Genomic DNA, 6450 nt, shown 5'->3' with positions numbered 1-6450 from the left:
GCTATGTACCAAATGTTAGTATCGACTATCGGGTTTTAAAAATCTTTTGGAAATTACTTGATTTTTGAGGGTCAAAAGTAGTCTATCTCCTTCTGTGCAAGCTATATTTGTAACTTTCGTTAAAATCGGTTAAACGGATGATTCATAAAAAGCTAGCAAGCAGACAGACACACTCACATTTACAATATTAGTATGGATATGAATGTAGTCATTACTCAAATCTAATCTTACAGGTTCAAAGCGTAATATACAACGCAGATTAAAATCAACGTCATAGATAAAGCTTTAACAACGTTCTTTGTGTATACTGGTCGAATAGACATTGTTTTCAAGATCCCAAGGGGTACCACCGAGATATCTTCATTGAATCGTCAGCACTGCGCGGGCCTGTGGACGGACAACGCAATACGCTTGGCTAATTTATTCCTTTATTGTACCCACTTGGCAGATACACCATTCAAACACATATTATTTAAGTACCAATGTAACTATGAATGTGCTAGCTAATCACACGTACGTAGGACTGATCTTAACTATCTGTAGTCTTAGGCCCTTTTCTGATTAGTCGGTGCAGCAGCGGTTCGACATCAGCACACTTTGTATACGCGGTACCGAAAGCTTACCGAATGTGTTACACAAGTTTAAAAATCTATTAAAGTAATGCTCCTGAAAAAAGCAATCAAAGATTATTATTATTATAATGCAATCGAAGATTATGTAAATGATAAAAGAGTGCGGATTTGACCTGCAGCTCGCTCCAGCAATACGCGGGACTTTAATTACTTTTATACCTACATGGCATAATATGATTGTATATCAAATCTTTGAAAAGAGCAACAGCCGAGTTTCTTGCTGGTTCTTCTCGTTTGGAAAGGCATTCCGAACCAGTGGTAGATGTACTCGACGATTCAAAAGTATGTACTTGTAAAAGTTTAAAAGAATTCAAAATATTTTGAATTTTGATATTTTTTTTGAATGCATGTATTTATTTGTATGGAGCGTTCCTGATTAATGCGGTAAGTGCGGAGCGGCATGGCACAGGTTTAGTTAACCCGGCATTTTACCGAGCCGGACGCACTAAAATGGCTGACTTTGATATTGCGTTGGTATTCGAAGAGATCTCTCAGCTCTGCATAATTTTCTGCAGACATGTGCGAAAGTGGAGGCGGCGCGGTATGCCTTCGACATCCGCTGATGCTGATGGCGCACTCATGCTGCATTGACTAATCAGAAAAGGGCCTTAGTACAAGAAAAATCTTGTACTAGATAAAATTCAAACGGCGAAGCATTTTAGCATCGAAGTAAAATAATTGTTGTTGTCGATATGAAAGCCCAAAAAACCTTCCATACATCTACAACCACACCAAGCGGAACCGCAAAAGCAGAAAGCGAAATTAAAATCGCCCAATATGTACGACAACTTCTTACTTTAAATCAAATAAGTACGTTCATGTTCAATTTGCTCTAACGCTATTGTTACAAACTCAAATTCTACTTACGATATATCGAAGGAAAAAATTTCCCGGAATAACAAAAAATTCGTATTGTTTTTTAAAATATGAAATCGCAAGGCGCGGGTGCTAGAACCAAGTACCTACCTAATAGCTTACAGAAGTCGTGCTGCGATTATGAATCTTCAAATTACCAATTGCACCATTATCAGGAGATCTTCCGACCATTGCTCCGACGCGTTACAAAACTAAACTACCGCTTGTCAATAAACTTAACTAGATCGATATCAATCGATCCGTGGATTCCTCTATTGTCTCCGACCTTCTGGTTTAATGATGTAAAATTATATGGACTCGCAATGTGGGCGTTAACCTGAGAACAAAGGCATCTAACGTTTATTTATACAAATAATACTTAGGGCTTGTTTAAAGCCTGGCTGCACATAACGAAGAACCTTACCATACGTAGAAGAAAAAAATTACAAAGTAATTGAGAAAGCCCAACAGCTAGTGAAGCTTGCGTCAATGGGCGGGGCACAGACATAGTTGCAAGAACCGATAGACGTTGGGCTCTTAGACGCTGGAAAGCGTAACCTTAGCAGAGCCCCCACTAGGTAGAGATAGGTGACATGAAAGGCCGATTCACACCAATTGCGTACACCTCTCACGTGCGTAGTGACACGCGTAAACCCCTAACACACCAGGTTACGCATACGTCCACGCTTTACTCAAGCGGTGTGCTATGTCTCATACAGTTCCATACATTACAATGCAATGGTACGCGCTACGTCTACGCATACGCAACGCTAACGCAGCCTGTGTGAACGAGCTAAAAATGAATCTCAGGGAGCCTCTGGATTCAGGCGGCGGCGCAAGATAGCACCACGTTTAGAACAAGGTCATTCTACCATGTGCCTACTCGTACTTAGTAGGTGTGAATTGTAAAAGTTTGCTATAGTTCGCACAAAATGACTTCTCACGCACCATTTTTACTCTATGTCATATTATGTCATGTCAAAAGTACGCTTCACCTTTAAAATAAGGAGTAAAATCGTACATTTGACATTAAATTTGACACCTAAAGTCAAAACGGCGTGTGAGAAGTCATTTTTACGCATTATAACACAATAGAGAGACAAAACAATGTCTGAAATAATGACAATAAAAGTTTGAAATTCGACATGTTTCTGAAAATATTTTACTCTGCAAACCTTTGTAGTATGACACCATGACACCTTGTTTATTAGTGCCTTTAATTTTATTATTATCTTACGTTTACTAAACACTAGGATTTTAACAGAAACTAATACGACAAGACTAGACTATACAAGACAAATAAGAGCCTACATCTACTTACGTAGGTATAGGTACGTGGAAAACATACCTATTATGGATAGGTGCAATAGCAAATTTCCGGCTAGATACTGCTAATTACAGGTAGGTAGGTAACATGTAACTATTTTACAAAGAAACATGAAAAAGATGTCTCCGCTTTTTGCACTTATTAGTGTAAACTAATTACTTGAAGCAAAAAATGAGTGTTTTACAATAGAAATAGTTTTGTTAGCGATTGGGGCTCGCAACATTGTAAGCCTCATTTGAATTGCCTAGCTAATCCGCCCCGCCTTAGCACGGGCGTGAATCTTTCTTACCTATTATCTACCTACCTACCTAGCCTAACGTGAATGTGTTATCAAACAGACTTACTTAGTCTACCTGTAACGAGAATATTAGCTACTAGCGACCCGCCCCGGCTTCGCACGGGTGGACATTTATTTTTTCTATTTCTCGGGATAAAATATAGCCTATACGGATTCGGAAGAATCCCTCTAAGTAATGGTAAAAGAAATTTTGAAATCGGTCCAGTAGTTTTTGAGCCTATTCAATACAAACATACAAAAATACAAATTATTGATCTATACTAATATTATAAAGAGGAAATCTTTATAATATTAGTATAGATCAATAATTCATCATCGTCATCATGATAATTAGTATGAACAATCAAAAAACACGGCCAAGTGCGAGTCAGCCTCGCGCACCGAGGGTTCCGTAAGTACTCGGCTATATTTTTTGACATTTTGCACGATAATTAAAAAACTATTATGCATAAAAATAAATAAAATCTATTTTAGAATGTACAGGTAAAGCCCTTTCATTTGATAGTTGATACCCTAATAATAATAGTTATTTTACTTTGAAAATTTAAACACATTTTAATTTTTTTTCTGCGATGTAACCATAAATTCAGGGTTTTCGGATTTATTCTTTTACTAGTGCTATAAGAAGTACCTACCTGCCTTTCATGATTCTAGGTTAACGGGAAGTACTCTATAGGTTATCTTGACAGACACTACGGACAGACAGATAGACAGACAAGATCCTGTAAGGGTTCCGTTCTTACTTTTGAGGTACGGAACCCTAAAAATTGCGAAAACTGCAGGTTTCAAGTAATTTTTTTTCTATTCATTTGTACCAGAAATGACAGACGACCAAAAAAACCGGATAATGCACACGAAGAAAATTGTAATGACATGTAGCCAGTAGGTATGCACTGCCAGTAGTATATAGAGTTCATCGAAATACTTTTTCATAACTAGCTAAGTAGATATGTACGAATTTGTGTTGAAACTGTATTAAGCACCGCGATAACCCGCATAAAACGCAATAAAGATGTAAACGTTTCCACGATGCGCTTAAGCGGTTATAACAATAAAATTTTAAGGCGAGAGCCGGCGGCCAGATCCGCGATACCGTTGTACACCGTCATTTAAACAGGGAAATGCCTAGTTCCAGTCCCATTAGTACATACTATCTCATAGTATGCGAGTCTATGGGTAAGCTCATGAAACTTAAGAGTGGTTTAGTTATAGTGAGCTCTAAATAAGTATAGTTTGTTTTAGCGTTTAAACTATCGTAATTTCCATTATAAATATAAGTACAAGTGCCCGTTATACAAGAGTTATAAAAGAATCTCAATCGCTCCGCATAGCGAGCTAACTCCCTTTGAAAAAGGAACCCGAATGGGTTTGAAATTAGTCGGGCTAATCAAGTGAGTAGGTACAGCCGGGAACTTGTATATTCAACTCACTCACTAACAAATTTTTACTCTTATTTGAATACAAACCAATCAAACTCGATGTAATTTCGTAGACACGGTCCACAAACTAATCTATGGCCGTAATTTGCCAGTTTTCCGTACAAATAACCAGTTTTAAAATCACTCAGTTTTAAAATTAGTTATTATATTTATTGTAAATTGAGACCGTTTAACTTTGAAACTGAATATTATAACGGAAATTTGGAAAACGCAGACATAGTTATTAGTTCCTAAAACGTGTCTAAATAGAAAACATTGAGTTTGATTCAAGATTCTTTATTTACAGAAACAAGTGTTTAAGTTCCAAACTGCATATTGGTTGAATTGAATATCTATTAAAATCAAGGCTAGAAAAGTAATAAATACAATATACAAATACATATTGAAAACCCAGTGTTCAACATCATAGAACGTGTAGGTAAATACCCAGTTACTGTGAGTAGAACAACAAAAGTAAGAAGTACTCTACTTTACCTCGTCCTCCCAATATTACTCCGACGTAGATTGCTTTATTTTGCCCAAGAACTTTTTGACCTGGTTCAGGACCTTCACATCGCCATCGCATCGTCAAAGTCTGCGCCCGTTCGTAGTCAAAATACCAAGGATACGTATATAAAGCGATTTGCCTCATGATCTTTAATTTGAACCGCTAGGATATAAAACACTCTCCAGCATCAGTTTTGCCCTCCAATTATCTATATACATATAATAAAATTGTAGAAAAGTGGTGTCTGTACAATGGAAATATATAAAAAAAAACAGGGGTTGTTATTATATCGATGCCGAACCCGAAATTGTAATTAATTTTTTTTTTGTCTGTTTGTCTGTTTGTCTGTGTGTTTGTGCACGCTAATCTCAGAAACGGCTTATTCGATTTAGATACGGTTTTCACTAATATATTGTAGTAAGCTTCACTTAGGATTTAGTGTTTATTTCATGTCAATCGGTTCATAAATAAAAAAGTTATGTCAATTTAAAGAATCACGGCGCCTCGCGCCTGAGCGTCCGTGGCTATATAAAGCGCGAAAAGTCACTATTCCACGCGAACGAAGTCGCGGGCACAGCTAGTACCTAATATGGGTACCTCCGAGTCAAGAGTGAATAGGCATTCTAGGCAAGCGTACATCTTAGGCTGCTTCATCATTTGCCAGCAGGTCTGATTGCAGCCAAGCGTTAGTCCATAAATTGAAAAAAAGTGTTTTATTAATCATGCTCCTAGAATAGAATAATTAAAATGTACCAATACAGTTTCGTAAAGTGAAATATCGTGGTAGAAACTCGATCGTTGCATTTTACTTCATTGTTTCAGCAACAATGCCATCCATAAAGGCAATTACGACACCCGCGGTGATTTTTAGTGCTGCAATTATAATTGCGGACACGTTGTAAGAACGTTTAATAGGCAAAGTTATTTATGTCATTCTCATTACACATGCCTACCTATATTTTGTCTATGCAAATTTCGCTAGGAAAATCATTTGAGGAGACTATCAAAGTTAATTTTTTGAAAATTTTGCTTTAGTTCCGGCTTTTTTTATTCAGATACAAGTTAGCCCCTGACTGCAATCTCACCTAGGTGGTAAGTGATGGTGCTGTCTAAGATAGAAGCGGGCTGACATGGAAGGGGTACGGTATACCTACTTTTTATTAAAAAAATCGGTTCATTCGTTTAGGAGCTACGATGCCACAGATACACAGATAAACAGATACACACGTCACACTTATAACACCTCTCTTTTTGGGTCAGGGGTTAATCAGAAATGAGGATATCCTTAGGAAAACTAGAGTAACCGACATAGCTCAACGGATCGCGAAGCTAAAGTGGCTGTCCATTGACAGAGGACATAGGTCGAAAAACTGGTGCTTTGATTACTGGAAACCCCAGGTGCTGGGCTTTGC

This window comes from Maniola jurtina, chromosome 14, assembly GCF_905333055.1.
Source record: "Maniola jurtina chromosome 14, ilManJurt1.1, whole genome shotgun sequence".
Classification (NCBI taxonomy): domain Eukaryota; kingdom Metazoa; phylum Arthropoda; class Insecta; order Lepidoptera; family Nymphalidae; genus Maniola; species Maniola jurtina.
The sequence above is the reverse complement of the archived record's forward strand: the minus strand, read 5'-3'. Positions refer to the sequence as shown.